Genomic DNA, 16,245 nt, shown 5'->3' with positions numbered 1-16,245 from the left:
TCTAATCTGGTGTCCCAATTTTCCACATTTAAAATAGGCTCCGGTATTCCAATAACAAGGGCTTGATCCATGGTTTTTCCCACATTTTCTACATGGTTCTATTGGGCTTTGAAATGGCGAGGGCCTTGGCTTCTTGTTTGGCCTTTCAAACTATTGTCGATTAGATGATGTAGGTTTAACATGACTTTTCTGATTTTTCATCTTTTGGTAATCTTCGCAATCTTTTTCGACAATTTGGGCTCCATCCACTATTTCAGCATAAGTTCTCAATTTTAAGACCGATATCCTGCTTCTGATAGCTGGCCTGAGACCCCTTTCAAATTTTTTCTCCTTTCTTGCCTCATTGTTAATCATATGTGGTGCAAACCTGGCCAATTCAGTAAACTTGGCCTCGTACTATGCTACTGTCCTATTTCCTTGGATTAATTCTAGAAATTCCATTTCTTTTTGGTCTCGAATAAAATCTAGGAAATACTTTTTATTAAATGCCTCTAGAAATACTTCCCAAGTCAAGAGTTTATTTTCTTTGACCAATACTCCTTTTGCCATTCGCCACCAATGTTGTGCCTCACCTTTTAACATAAAGACTGCCAAGGCCACTTTCCTATCATCAGGACATTCCATTACCTCGAATATTTTCTCCTATTGCATAATCCATCCCTCGGCTTCCAATGGGTTTACAGCACCCTAAAAAGAAGGTGGGATCAATTTCTTAAATTGTTCGATATTACTCCCACCATTTTCTGTAATTGACTGCTTGGGTGGATTGTTGTTTTCCATCTGATGTTGCATTAGCGTAACCATATTTTCCAAAGCTTTGTGAATTCCTTCCATATTGGGCTCAGCTATTCTGAATCTTGACTTTGTCCCAGTCAGTACACACAATAAATGTGATTTTAAGTACATTCTTTTTAAATTTCCAATCCTAAGAATCTTAAACCTATTGCTCTGATACCATAATTTGACACACCCAAAAAATTTGCAATACTGATATTCTTGAGATGTGACAGTCAAATATATATATATTTCTTGATAAGACAAATTTACAGTGGCGAGGTCTTACAAAGTAAATAAAGAAAGCTAGCACAACAACAGTATCTTCCAAGGTTGATCTTGACTAGCACTCAAAATGAATCCGCAGTTATCCTGAAAAAATGTTTACCATAGTTTGATGAGTTTGGCTACTCAGTAAGTGATCATCATAATCCTAAAAAATAATCATGGTTGAAAGATATCAATATTTTCAAAAGGAAGATCTATTAACAGAAATGCATCAACAGTTTCACTTTCAATAAATGCATAATTAAGTATAATCCGAATAATTGAAATGCACATAACACTTTAACGACAATGCATAATTCAAAGGATTTCACAAAATACCCTACTGGCGTCCCAAGTAGGTCACCTATATACCCCATCAGCGTCCTGATGGGTCCACTTAATCCCTATCGGCGTCCCAGATAGGTCCACTTAATCCCTGCAGGTCCACTTATACCACATCGGCGTACCGGATGAGTCCACTTAATCCCTACCGGTGTCCCGGGTAGGTCCATTTATACCTCACTGGCGAACCGGATGAGTCCACTTGCATACTTAAATTATTTCTAAATCTCTTTAAACATTTGAAAGCAGCAAATATCATGTACTCAACATATCACTGAAATCATTAATATGAATCTCACTGATACCATTAATAACAGTCACTTTCAATAACATCTCAAAATAACCAATCAAATATTTTGGGCTCAAATTTAGAAAGGTAGCAGTTCGTAAATACATTAAGGTAGCAGTTTGTAAATACATTCTAACATAATTGCCAATCTAATATGTATAGAAAAACTCTTATAGAAATTCAAGAATACGAAATTATCACAATTTATGGGATGTTAATTTGCAATTAAACATTTCACAACAATACAATAATCAAATGCAAAAATATCATTTTTAAGATAATAAGGCAGTCATTTGCACATGAAATTCACAATGTCTTAATATGTTAAAACAGTAGAAAGAAATCTCACAATTTTACTAGAAGCAGAAATATCACATTTATTTCTAATAATTTGATAGTATCTAAAATTTTCTAAAAATAGACAAGAAAAATAAATAAATTTATTTTTCTAAGAATTTACAGCATTTAAAATTTCTAACATAGATAAAATATCACAATTTTTAATAAAAAGATTATTTTTCAAGATAATGAGGTCGTGTGCGCATAAAATTTATCGCGCTTAAAATTGATGATAATAAGCAGAAATAATTATTTCATTTCATTTTTAAAAAGAATGGATTATTTTTTGAGACAATGAAGTCACTTACACACAAAACTTATAAAATAAAATTCTGGACGGAAATATCACTATTTATTAAAAAGAGACTATTTTTCAGAAAAACGATGTCACTTACACATAAAACTAATAAAATAAAGATATTAGATAGAAATATCACTATTTTATTGAAAACTGACTATTTTTCAAAAAAATGCGATCACTTACTCCTTAAATTACTTTGATATGTAATTATCGTTGCCCTACAAGCATCAACCAAAATATATTATTGCTGCAGGGACCCCCCTCAAGCTTGGCTGATATTGGCTAAGTAACATAGTCTTCCGAACTCTAGGATGTCTACCATCCAAAATCCATAAAGCTCCAACCAAAAGTCCAAACTAATCTATAAGATTTACCTCACCATCTTCCAATTCCCATCCAGTAAATACGAGAGAGAGTGAGAGAGAGCGTTTGATGAAAGAGAGTCCCAGCCCCTGTTAAAACTAAGCCCCATAAGGGTTTTTATGAGAGAGTGAGACCTTTAAAATTTTTAAGATCTTTTTTAAAGGTGTCTCAACTACATGGACGGGGCTTTTGAGTTAGCCACGTCAGGTGATGAACCACCAACTTTTAAAACCCTTTTTTTTTTTAAAATTATTATTATTATTTTATTATTATTATTATTATTATTTATATATAAAGCTCATCCAAAATAGAGAGAGAGGTACTTTTTTTTTTATGACACCTCAAGTAAAAAGTGTCAAAAAAATATTAAATGAGAATATAAAATGGGTAATAGATTATAATATAAAAAGGGAGATGGCATACTAACCTGCCAAGTCAAAAGTATCAAGAGAGAGGGCCAAACATGTTAATTTGGTATTATAGGTAACAAAATAGAAGGCTAACACATTAATTAAAAGGAGTAAGATAAGGAGTGGTCTTTTATGAACCACCTTATGTAAATAGTCCACATGGTATAATATTAGTATGATGGACTCTCATTCAAAAATTATTTCTTTATGTAAGTATTATCTTATATTATATTTTGTTTATTTATTTATTATTATTATTATTATTATTGTTTGTATTTATTTCTATCAACAATATTAATATTATTTTTCCGTTCCCAAAATTCAGGGTCGTTACAGAAGCTGAGCTCTTAAGTTAAGATAGCAATAACTGTTGGGTTTGATGATAGCTAAATCATTTTAAAAATTAAGGTATTATGAGAAATAGAAAATTGACTTTCTTGAGAAGCAAGGAAGTGATATCTTTATAAAAGAATGAAGGAGGACAAACTACCCTTCCTCTCCTTTGGGGGTTATGGGTATGGATCTCCAATATGGAAATGCGTCTCCAAGATAGGGAGACATGACCTCTGAGAGAGGGGCAGTATTCCCATGAGTTTTGAGTTGGTTAACTTCCACTTTTAGAGAGAGAAAATTTCTATGTTACTCTTGAGGTTATCTTTCCAGCAGCGGTATTGTGGTGAGAAAAAGGATGTTAATCGACAGTGTTGCTTAATCGGGAGAGCGGGTTTAGAAGGGAAGATCGGTGATGGTCTTTCTCCGATGTTTAGAGATAGGCATTATCTCTTGTAACCCAAAACTGTAATCTTTATTGTGATAGTGGATTTCTAGTTGTTGAGGCTGTAGATGTAACCTTAAGGGGTGAACCATGTAAATCGTATGTTATTATGGTGTGTTTTTTATGTTTGCTTTCTTTCTCGCACTCGATGTGTAGTTGTATTCATCTACTTTGCATTTAGTCAATCATGTACACGATCTTAAGTGGGATCCTGGTATTTGGGATTTCCGGTTCCACAAGCTTAGGGATTCACGAGAACCTTACAATAACAGAGGAAGAAATAAAAGAGTGCAATGAATTGTTGTTGTTCCTCAATTTTTTTTTTTTAAAAGATTATAACAGTATTCCCTACTTCAATTGATGAATCGACTCAACTGTGAAACACATCCTAAACCTACATTAGAACCCATTGTTTTTGGGATAAACTTTACTCAACCTAGCCACCAACGTTGAAATAAGTTAAATAGGCACCTTGAAATTTTCTAAAAGACTCATGTCTAAATGTTGGACACAAATCGCATTGCTAAGAACCAGTGATTAAAAAAACGTCGAGTCAAACTGGACTCGCCCGATTCGACTGGGGAATCGGTACTGAACGTGCCAAATCGGTCAAAAAACACGGAATCGCCATGTTCTAGAGAGAACCGGGCGATTCTGTACAGTGACTCGTCGATTCACTGTATGGAATCGGCGAGTCCCGTGAAGAACACGGGTTGCACAGTGTTCTTCACGGGATTCTTCAAAATTTATCATTTTTTGATCATTTTTTTTGTTTTTTTTCCCTTGTGATCGAATATGCAGGCTTTATACAGATTTTTTCAGCCTTTTCATGGATTAAATGGTAGAGAAATTTCTTTTTTTTTATCATGAAAGTTGGGTTTTTAGGGTTTCCGCCTTTCCTTGTGTTTCATGCCAAATAGGGCAGGAATTTGTGAATATTTGTAGTCATTTTGATCGTAAAGTTGTTCCACAAAACATTCTGTTACGAATTTGTGAGAATCATTGAGAAAAACAGATTAATTTGGAGATTGAAAGCTTGGGTTCACGAAACCAGGTAAGAACTTTGGGTTTTTTTTTTTTTTTCGCCATATGATCAATTTCACTGCATATTTTGAAAATAATGAGTTACATTTGTAGGGTTTTTAATCGTTATTGTGTCTTTTATCATGCAACATATTCAATTTTGTTTAATTTGCTCAATTACAGCCTGATTTTTAGATGAACATAGTGATGTCTATGAAAAAAAAAATTTGCCAGTTTTTTTTTTTTTTTTTCCGCCTTTCGATTTTTTGTTCATGATAAATTACAATTAATGTGTTAGATTTCTAGGGTTTTTAATCGTTATAGTCTTGTTTATAATCATATGTACTCAATTTGATCTGATTTATTCAATTTGAGCTTCATTTTTTAGATTCAATGACTGTTGTCTGTGAAGAACTGCGTTTTTTGTTTTTTTGTTCATTTTAATCGATTTGATTTGATTTATAGATCATAATGTGTTCAAAATTTAGGGTTTTGATTCCTTATATTGTTGTTTATCAGAAAATGTACTCAATTGGATGTAATTTATTTGCTTGGAGGCGGATTTTTTAGTTAAAATGGCTGATGTAAGATGGCTTTGTCAAGAACATAAATTTTTTTATTTTTTTTATTTTTTTATTTTGTAATCTATTATCAAATTTTTTTTTGTTTGTAATCCATGATCGAATTTTTTGTAATCCATGATCGAATTGTTTTTTTTTTTTTTGTAATCCATGATCAAATTTTTTGTATTTTTTTTTTTTGTAATCCATGATCGAATTTTTTGTAATCCATGATCGAATTTTTTGTAATCCATGATCGAATTTTTTGTAATCCATGATTGAATTTTTTGTAATCCATAATCGAATTTTTTGTAATCCATAATCCATGATCGAATTTTTTGGAAATTTGTGATTTTTTTTTTAATCCATGATCTAATTTTTTTTTGTAATCCATGATCGAATTTTATGAAAAATTGCTGTACTTTTTTTTTTTTTTTTTATCCATCAATTTTTTTGAAAAATGATGATTTTTCGAAAAGATGTGAAAATCGTGACAAAGTTTAGATTATCATGAGGTATTAAACCATATTTTAAATTTTTATTGTTAAAGTTTTTGTTGAAAAAATTGTATGTTGATAGATTATTTATGCAAAAAAATGCATGTTAATATATTTTTAATGCAAAACTGTATTTTTTTAATCTGTTGTTAATGCATTTTTGAGTTGGAATAACTTATGTTAGGTGGCTCTGTGAAGAATTGTTTTTATTTGTTTTTTTTTTTTGTACATGATGGATTTTATTTTAAAAATCTTGATTTTCCAAAAAGATGTGAAAATAGTGATCAGGTTTTGATTATCATGAGGTATTAAACCATATTTTTAATATTTATTATTAAAGTTTTTGTTGAAAAAATTGCATGTTGATAGAATATTTATACAAAAAACATACATGTTATTATATTTCTAATGAAAAACTGTATTATATTTTTTATGTAGTTTTTCATTAAAAATGTATTTTCGATTTTTAAAATTTTGAACGCAAAAAATACATGTTGTTAAATTGTATTATCGTGTGGAATTAAAGTGAATATCATTGTAAAAAGATCGTGGCATATATGACAATTATATTATCTTGCATTTTTTCAATTTTATTATTAATTTTTTAATGCAAAAAATGTATGTTCTTGTAATTGAGTTAAAGCCATGTTTGGAGCTTGCATTTTGTATTATATTATCCTGTATGTTTGTAATTGATATGTACGAAAATATTATTGTCAATAGAGGTATTTTGCAATAACAAATAACGACAAATATGACTACATGAACTACCCCAACATCTTATCACTACACATAGTGATTATTTTTCTTGTTGAACTGTCAGGTTAATTTTTAACTTTTACATATTAAAACAGTTGAATCATGTCAAGATCTGCAGAAGACTCTGCATGGCAACATGGGGTCAGACTTGATCCCAACAAAACAGACAAAATTATTTGTAATTACTGCCAAAGAGTGATAAGTAGTGGGGTACATAGGTTCAAGCAACACTTGGCAGGGGTTAAGGGAGATGTTTCTGCATGCAGTAGCGTCCCTAGTAATGTCAGAAAACAGATGGCGGCAATCTTAATGCTAACAAAGGTAAAAAAATTGCCAAACATAGGATGAATGAGAAGATAGCTAGTTTACATACACCATCAAGCAGGAATGATACAGAAGAGCAATATAATAATGACCTAGAAGAGCAATATAATAATGACCTGGACATGGCCACAAGATTGAGTTTACATGAACAATATCAGAGGGAACGTGGGTTTAAAATGCCCGGTGGGCCTAGCTCAGATATGTATGGTGGGTCTAGCTCAGACATGTATGGCAGGCCTAGCTTAGACATGTATGGCGGGCCTGGCTTAGACATGCATGGCAGGCCTAGGTCGAGCATGTATGGCGGGCCCAGCTCAAATATGTATGGAGGGGTTGGTGGCAGTATGTGTCAACAAGAATCAAACGTTAAAGAAATAATTCCTAACTTATCTAGGAGTGCCAGTATTGCAGGTTATGGTCGTATAGACCCATTTCTCTCAAAGGCTAAGTCACAATAGATGACCCTAAAAGGCATGGTTAAAGATACAAAAAACATGTTGGGGAGATATGTTGGTAAATGGTTCTACGATAAATGGATTCCCTTTGATGCAGCCAATAGCCCATATTTTCTACCTATGGTCAGTGCAATCCAGGGAGGAGGGCCCGGGGTCAAACCCCCGACAGTATATGAGCTCAGTGGGCCAATATTAGATGAAGAGGTGGAGGAAGTTACTAAGTGGATTGAAGAACATAAACAGAGTTGGCCAAGGACAGGCATTACTCTCATGAGTGATGGTTGGTTGAATAAAGTTAACAAAAAGGAGTTTTTAAACTTCTTGGCGTATTCCCCAAAAGGTACAGCTTTTTTATCTAGCAAAGACGTATCAGAAACGAAGAAGGATACAAACTTCTACGTACGACTATATGATCAGATAGTGGAGGAGGTAGGATATAAGCATGTAGTCCAGTTTATTACGGACAATGCACGTGCATGTGTTTCTGTGGGCAACAAGTTAATGGATAAGAGGAAGCATCTAGTATGGACGCCGTGTGCTGCACACAACATCGATCTTATGTTAGAGGAGATCGGTGAGATCAAAATTGTGAAGGAGACTCTAGATGAAGCAAGGTTGGTGTCGAGATTTATATACAACCACTCTAAAATATTATTTCTGTTCGGAGAACACTCTAAAAAAAAAGAGATAATCAGGTCTGTCATAACCCGCTTTGCGACCGATTACTTAACTGTGGACTCTATTCGGGAATGTGAAGGGGCATTAAAGAGATTGTTTACCTGTGAAGAGTGGTTAAATGACCGCCTCTCGAAGTCCAGTACCGGTATAAAAGTGGACGACATAGTCTCAAATAGGAGGTTCTGGTCTCGATGTTCCAATGTCGTAGAGGCCACTGCCCCTTTGGTCACGGTGTTAAGAATGGTGGATGCTGACGAGAAAGCTACCATGAGCATCTTTTATGAAGGTATCGAAAGAGCGAAATCAGCTATTGGGGAAAAGTGTAGTTTTGCTAGCAAAGTTGTCGAGGTTATAAAAAGGAGGTGGATTTGGACGTCCAATTCATTATGCATGTAAATATATATTTATATCATTAGAATGTTTCATTGTAAATTAATTTTTTATGAAATTTTAAATGACATTTCTCTATCGACATATTTTCCAGGTTACTTCTTCAACCCAAAATTTTTCTATTTGACACCTGAACATCCCCACAAGATTATGGAAGGGGTCAGATACATTATTGCCAGGTTGGAGAGAAGTCATCGAAACCAGGTAGCAGCTGTACAAGAGGTATTATTTAATGTTTGGGTAAGAACTTTATTGAGTTGTTATATTTGTGAGGAATAATGCACTAAAATAAAATATATTTGTTTTAGCTTGCTATGCATAGGGATGCTATAGGATCCTTCGGAACTAGACTTGCCAGGAATTCTCGAACTAAGATGGATCTAGGTTATCCCCTAGTTAATATTTTGTTAAATCATATATTTAATCTTATGAATTGTTCTTGCCCTTACAATTCTTTTTACATTTTAATACAGCTGAATGGTGGGAGATATGGTACTGATGCACATCACTTAAAGAGGATAGCAATCAAAGTGCTCTCCCTGACATGTTCTGCTACTGGCTGTGAGCGCACTGGAGTACTTTCCAATGGTTGCACACTACTAGGAGCAATCGACTCGCTTCGGATAAGCTTCATAAACTAGTCTACGTTCATTACAACTTAAACCTCCGAGAGCGACAAATAAGAAGTAAGCTTGAAGAATATGGGCCATAAACTTAGACATAATATTTGTCACATACACAGCAGACCAATGAGTAGTAGAAGAGGAGGAGCCAGTGTTGCACAAGAGAGCGTTCTTTGAGGCCATCGGTGAGGAAGATCTTGAAGAAGGTGATGAGCAGCATGAATGAGGAAGCAGTCAGGGAACGTATCCACAATTCGTCGGAGATGTTGGTGATATTACACCTAATGAGGGAGAGTGGGAAGGGGGTCTAAGGGAAAATGAGAGAGATGATGATTCCGAGGCCATCCTATCCCAGCCATATTATTCACATATCGAGTCTCAACAGCAACAGGGTAGGGATAAGCACGACAGTGTAGGTGAGCATGAAGGATGGACAAGCTTCGGGGATTTTGGATTGGGAACACAACAGAACACTCAGGGATTTGGATATAGTCAGACGCTTGCTAATATCGATGATTCGTTTTTAGATCGAATCAATGAATTGTCAAACGAATTCAATCAATGGTACCAGCGTGACCAAGAAGAAGAACGATGTCGTCTGTCATTTTATTTTTAGATCGTATGTTACTAATTGTATCCTTTATTGTAGTCCATGTATGTTGATATACTTATTCCAAGATAATTCTATGTTTATCCTTTTGTGTGACGTAAATTAAATGTTAAATAGTAGTTCATGCAAGGAAAGAACATATAAATATTCGTATATTCATACAAAGAAATGAAAATTCTTAATAGAGTACCCTCATTTTTTATTGAATTCATAAAAAACAATATTTATAATGAATTTTAATAATTTTTTCGAATTTTTTTGAAGCTTTAATCTGACCGATTCACCCAATTCCTGATTCTGATCGCCGATTTGCCGATCCGGATCGGTTTTTGAGGTGCCCGATCCGGGTCACCGATCTGCCTTTTAAACCGTTGCTAAGAACTGTCAAATCTAGTATTTAAGAACCTTGAATTTTCTTTCTCTCAAAGAAATTATACTTAAAATGAGTATTTCATCTAAGCGAGCAAGTGTACAATTTGCTGATGTGGAAGTATGCTGTATATGTGATTATCTTATAATTTAACCTATTGAGGATAACTTTCTTCCAAAAATAAATAAATAATAATAATAAATAATTTGATTTGTTGAATATTAAAACCTCATTGTTTCCCTTGATAAGAAGTCATTAGTATTCATATAGTCAACATGTACATAACTTTCTCGTTAAGCAAAACAAAGCTTGATTGCTTGTAATTTGAAAAGGAGGTATGGATTTTATCTTTTAAGGAAAAGGATTATATAGAGGAAAATTGTTTCATGCAGGCTGGACCGCGCATGATTATATATGCGGTTCAAAAAGTGCAAACCATCCATCTTAAAGATGGATGCAAATAGGTGTTCTATCTAAAACCAATAGAAACTAACAATCCAAATATTTTCTTACTAGAATTATTATTTTTAATTTTTAAAATTTATTTATTTTTTCATATTCCTGATCTCCGTGTTAGAGATTGAAAGAAAGACCTGTGTGATCTAGCCGAGTATGCAATAATTTTTTCCTTTTTAAATTCTTTTTGAAGTCTTTTTATAATATAACAACTTCGAATAACATAAAGAAAAGAATAAAATAGGATCTCCAGAACTTGAAGCCATTCAAAATCACACTATTTATTAACAAAGAAAAGACACAACTTATTCTTGAAAATAAAAGATATAATAAATAAATATGGAAGAAACAAAAGAAGGTGCTGGATATTACATCAACCAGGCTTCTTACACCCCACACCGAGTCACCTTACCTTCCGATGGTGCGGGATCTAATAGACAACCTTCAATCCCAACCAAGAATGCAAGTTTGGACAAGCCACACCAATGAATCATGTACATTTTTTATTACAAACTCAAACACTAGGTGAATCTCATTGGCAACCTAATTTGAGAGAGATGCTTTTGTTTTCTACTACAAACCTATAGTCTAAAATCCCAAAGAGAAATGAGAGGTTATGAGAGAAGCTGAGAGACGCTATGAGAGAGACCGTGAGAGAAAATCATGGGATGAGAGAGAGTGGGGCGTGCCCCCTTGGGCATTTCAAGTGAAAGAGAAATTTTCTAAGGAGAGAGCGAGCGAGAGATATTCTAAGTGGAGCGTATCCCTTTTGGTAAGTTAATAGGGAGAGATAGAAAGATAAGTTGTAGAGATTTTGGGTAGAAACAATATTTTTTTATAGTGCGCTTAACTAGGCTTAGGTTTTTTTAGGGTTTTTCTTTGCTTGCCATTCACATGAGATTGAATATGTACCATTGATCTTGAGTGACTTGTGAGGTGAGAGATGTGAGTTCTCAATTTCATAGATGAGCCATCAACATATTATAGATGTGCTAGAGCAATATCTACCACTTCCTAAATTATTCTTCTATCAAGTAATTCAAATAAAAAATTAACAAATCATAATATTATCATTTCTTATTTTATGCATAAGCTCTCATTCATTCCAAAATATCAATCAAATATTCCTCAAGGCTTCAAACTTTCCAAAACAACAGAAAAACCATCTCTCAAACTTCAAACCTTGAACACTAAATAAGAAAGATGCCATAGGTGGGGCGTGCCACTCATGGTGGCACATAATGGGCCCCACCCAACATGCAGACCTATTGCGCATCCCATGCATTTTACATTTATTTTTATAATTTAAAAAATAGACAAAATTACTATTTGAATATTTAAATCATTATAAAATTAATACCTCCATTTCTATAAATCCAATTTTGATAAATACAATATCCAAAGTTTTGGAAAAATTCAAATAACAATTCTAAAATAAAAAAAATTAAAATCTTGATAGGAAAAGGACCCATATGGTCTAGGAAAATATCCACTGGGGCACTCCATGTCCAACCGCGAACTACGAACCACACATGCTTTCTCAAACCTACCCAGTGATGCCTATGGCCCACAGTCTATGCAGGGGATCATTAGTGGGGTCACCAAAGTCTAGTCACTAGGCAAGGGTCGCAGTCATAGTATATGGATTTTAGGTCCCCCCCCTCTCAGAAACACAAGCTCATCCTGACCTGATGTAATCCATAGCTCGATAGTGTACATGGATATCTCTCGCACATGCACGTGCCTCACCCTGAAAAGTGGTATGCTTTCTTGAAAACGGCTATCAATGTGCATGCATTGAGATAGTACAAATGATGAGGTTTTGGCCCCGTCCTTGAAGGTCTCCATCACACATAAAGGTTACGCAGTCTCTTGGCTCACTCATTTAGGCATACTCCGACCTCATCAAGGGATAACCTATATAACCCTCATCGGCACGATTCTCAGAGCTCAAGCAACATGGATTTTTCTCAGTCAGACCGACTTAGCACATTAAACACAGTTTAGTATCAGCAAACATCGTTTGCTTAGTATGGTCTACAAGGGACCACAGTCACACTGAGTTCATGTTCCACTATATATTTTCATTTTACAAGAACTTATAAGGCCTTTAATGGCCACACTCACCCAACAGAGATTACATGTACTTAAAAGTTAAAGTAAAAAAATCCATCTAAAAAATTGATTTATTAAGAAGCCCGCATTTCTACATATGCGGGCTTAATCGCATAAAAACTGGGTCCTTATATACAATGAGACCATTTATCTTTAGTACAAAAAGATCACAATTACTTACAACCATGTGATGTGAAAGTGATGACTTGGGTGTATCACAAAATTCGAGAAAATTTCTTTTGAACTTAAGTTTGGTCAATAGAATAAATGCAACCACCTGCAACCACGCAGGAAGTTTGGATAAAACAAATGGCCATAACATGGTTTTTTAAAGTTATTACATTATATTATGATGCAACCGTTGCATGCAATCATTCTTCTTTAAAATATACTAATCTTTTCATTCTAATAAACAAACACAAGAAGGAAAAATTTGAAAACCAACCTAGAAAGTAATTTTTTAGCCCAATTAATGTAGGCCGTCCATTTTGATAAGATGCTTAGGCTTTAGAATGATTTTTTCATTTCCAACTTTTTTAGATGACTTTATTATAATTAGATGAATAATGTTAAGAAAGAAAAAACAATGATTTTGAGTTTGTAAAGGCTAAGATTTTAAAATTCACCAAATGAATAGTCTAGATTCATTGTTGGAGGGGATTCATTTTAAGCATATCTGGGGTTTAAATTGAATTTTTTTATGGGGGTTGATTATTGAGATAAAGAGAGTGCGTGTGCAAAATTTTGGGTCATACAAAAATTACAAACATGGTTTTCTAGAGGTGTGGTTGCATTATAGGAATGGATTCTGTCAACCTAGGGGTCGACAGCTGTAGTGTCAACCAACGGCCTAGATTGAATCTGGGTCGATATGACATTCACGACCTTATTTCATATTTAAATTTTTTTTCTACCAATCCAAATCACTTGAAATTTTAGTCGTACATTCTACTCATCAAGCACACCTAATAAAAATATATAAAAAATAATTCGCAATATATAAATTGATCAAAATACCCCTACATATTTTGAGGGTACTTGGGTCAATTTATATTGTACGAATTATTATTTTTTATATTTTTATTAGATTTTGATATTTTTTTTAAATAAACGCTCAAAATTTCAAGTGATTTGGATTTGTATAAAAATAGTAAACGCTCAAAATTTCAAGTGATTTGAATTTGTATAAAAATAGTAAAAATTCAAATATGAAATGAGATCATGACCATTAGAGATTCAATATGGGCCATTGGTTGACAGTGTAGCTGTTAGTTAATGGGCTGACACGTATATATATATATATATAGTATTTTAAAAAACTGGGTCAGATCCATATTGGAACCACATAAACTCGGATCAAACCCAAATTATTATTTGGATCTAGATTTTGGATTTGGATCTGAATTTTGGATCCAAAACTTGGATCCATACTCAGATCTGAATAGAATCCAAATTTTTGGTTTCGGATCCGGACCTAGTGAAGTCTCAGCCCTATCACCCTATCAATACACATCTAAATTGGTAATTCCCAATTCCAATTGGTGTAAGGACTTGATGAGATTTCTTTTAATATTTTAAAAAGAGCAATATCCAAATTTCGGGCACATTTGGTTCATATGAAAATGATTTCTTAGAAATTATTTTCTTAAAAAATAACTAATTTCTCACATTCACATTTAGTCCTAACAAGATTTACAAATATTTTTACCTCTGAAATTAATTTCCATAAAACGTATCTAAAATTTAAGAAATTAGCATCATAACCACGTGATTCCAATTACTTTCAAAATAATCGAGGCTTTGGGGGGGGGGGGGTGCATAATCACATAATTCTAATTTTTTCAAAATAATTCGGGGTGGGCTGGAAGGTTACATAACCACATGATTTCAATTTCTTTCAAAATAATCGATCGAGAGAGGGAAGGGGGGAGGGCAGGATGGGGCTTTCCCGAGGCTAGAGAAAGCCCTAAATAATCTGTTCCAGCCTGGCAAGGCCCGACTCGAAAACTATACCCCTAAAGCCCACCCCACCTTGAATATATAATATTAAGCCCAATTTGGCCCGGCTTGATAAGAATCTATTGGGCTTGGGCCAGTCTGGCCCATAAGAAAACCCTTATTTATATATATATGTTTCTCTTTTCAAACTTTTTTTGTTTGTAGTAAGCTTTTAAAAAAAAAATATAGGCAAAAATATTTGTTTAGAAAATTTTAAAAATATTGCCTTTTTAGAGAAAGAAAGAGAGACTGGGTTTCTAGAGAGAGAAAATGGGTTTTTAGATAGAGAAATAAAGATTGAGTTCTATAGAGAAAGAGAGCTTGGGTTTCTTGAGAGAGAAAAAGAGATCGGTTTTTAAAGAGAGAAAAAGAGAATGAGTTTTTAGAGAGAGATTGGGTTTTTAGATAGAGAAAGAGATTGCATTTTTTTTGAGAGAGATTGAGTTTTTAAAGAAAGAAAAAGAGATTTGGTTTTTAGGGAGAATGAGTATTTAGAGGGTGCAAGCCAGATAGATTTGGTTTCTAAAGAGAGAGAGTGGGATTTGAGAGAGAGAGATTGGATTTGTAGAGAGAATGGATTTTAGAGAGAGAAAGAGAGATTGGGGTTTAAGAGAGAGAATGAATTTTTAGATAGAGAAAGAGAATGGATTTTTAGAAAGAGAGAGATTGAGTTGAGAATGTGTTTTTAGAAAGAGAATAGACTTTTAGAAAGAGAATAGACTTTTAGAAAGAGAAAGAGAGTTTGGATTTTTAAAGAGAGAGAGGGAATAGGTTTTAGATAGAAAAAGAGAGATTGGGTTTTTAGAGTGGTAGAATGTGTTTTTAGAGAGACAAAAATTGATTGGGTTTCTAGAGAGAATAAGGTTTTGGAAAGAAAAATAAAAACTGGGTTTTGAGTGAGAGAAAACAGGTTTTCAGATAGAGAAAGATAAAATGGAATCAACGTAGCGCTGTTTTCCGCATCATATGCGACTCGGATGGCACAGCTAAACTTGCTCCCCGGAAATTGAATGTGAAGCACGAAATTGAAGAGGAACGATGGCCTTTGCGATGCATTCGACGTTGTCTATGACGCGTATTGCCTTGTCGCAAATGTACGCCATGGTTTTAGTGGACCTTGTACATGCAAAGCTGATGCAATGCGCATTGCGTTGCATGGCCGTTACCCTTACAAAAGGCCGCTGTCGTCTTTACAAATTCTTACTCTGTTCATGGTTACGGGGAGAGAGTTAGAGATAAAAGGAATTTTGAGAGAGAAAAATAAATAAAGATAGAGTAATGTTTTAAAAAAAGACAAAAAGAGTTAATGGCATAGTTGGAAAGAGTTATCCTTAAAAAAAGTTTTCCCCCGCAACTTTGAATCTTTGAGGAGAACTACAACAATATAAAATAAATAAAAAATCATAAATACTACATATAAATCAACATTTTGAGACTCGGTCGAGTTACTAGAAATCACCCACTCGGTGAGTCAAGTTTCCTCGAGTTACTCGGTACAGCTCGGGATATATTAAGAAGTAAAAAAAA

Source organism: Amborella trichopoda, chromosome 9 (assembly GCF_054954075.1).
Source record: "Amborella trichopoda isolate Santa Cruz 75 chromosome 9, AtrichopodaSantaCruz75HAP2 v2.0, whole genome shotgun sequence".
NCBI lineage: Eukaryota > Viridiplantae > Streptophyta > Magnoliopsida > Amborellales > Amborellaceae > Amborella > Amborella trichopoda.
This window is presented reverse-complemented; position numbering follows the sequence as displayed.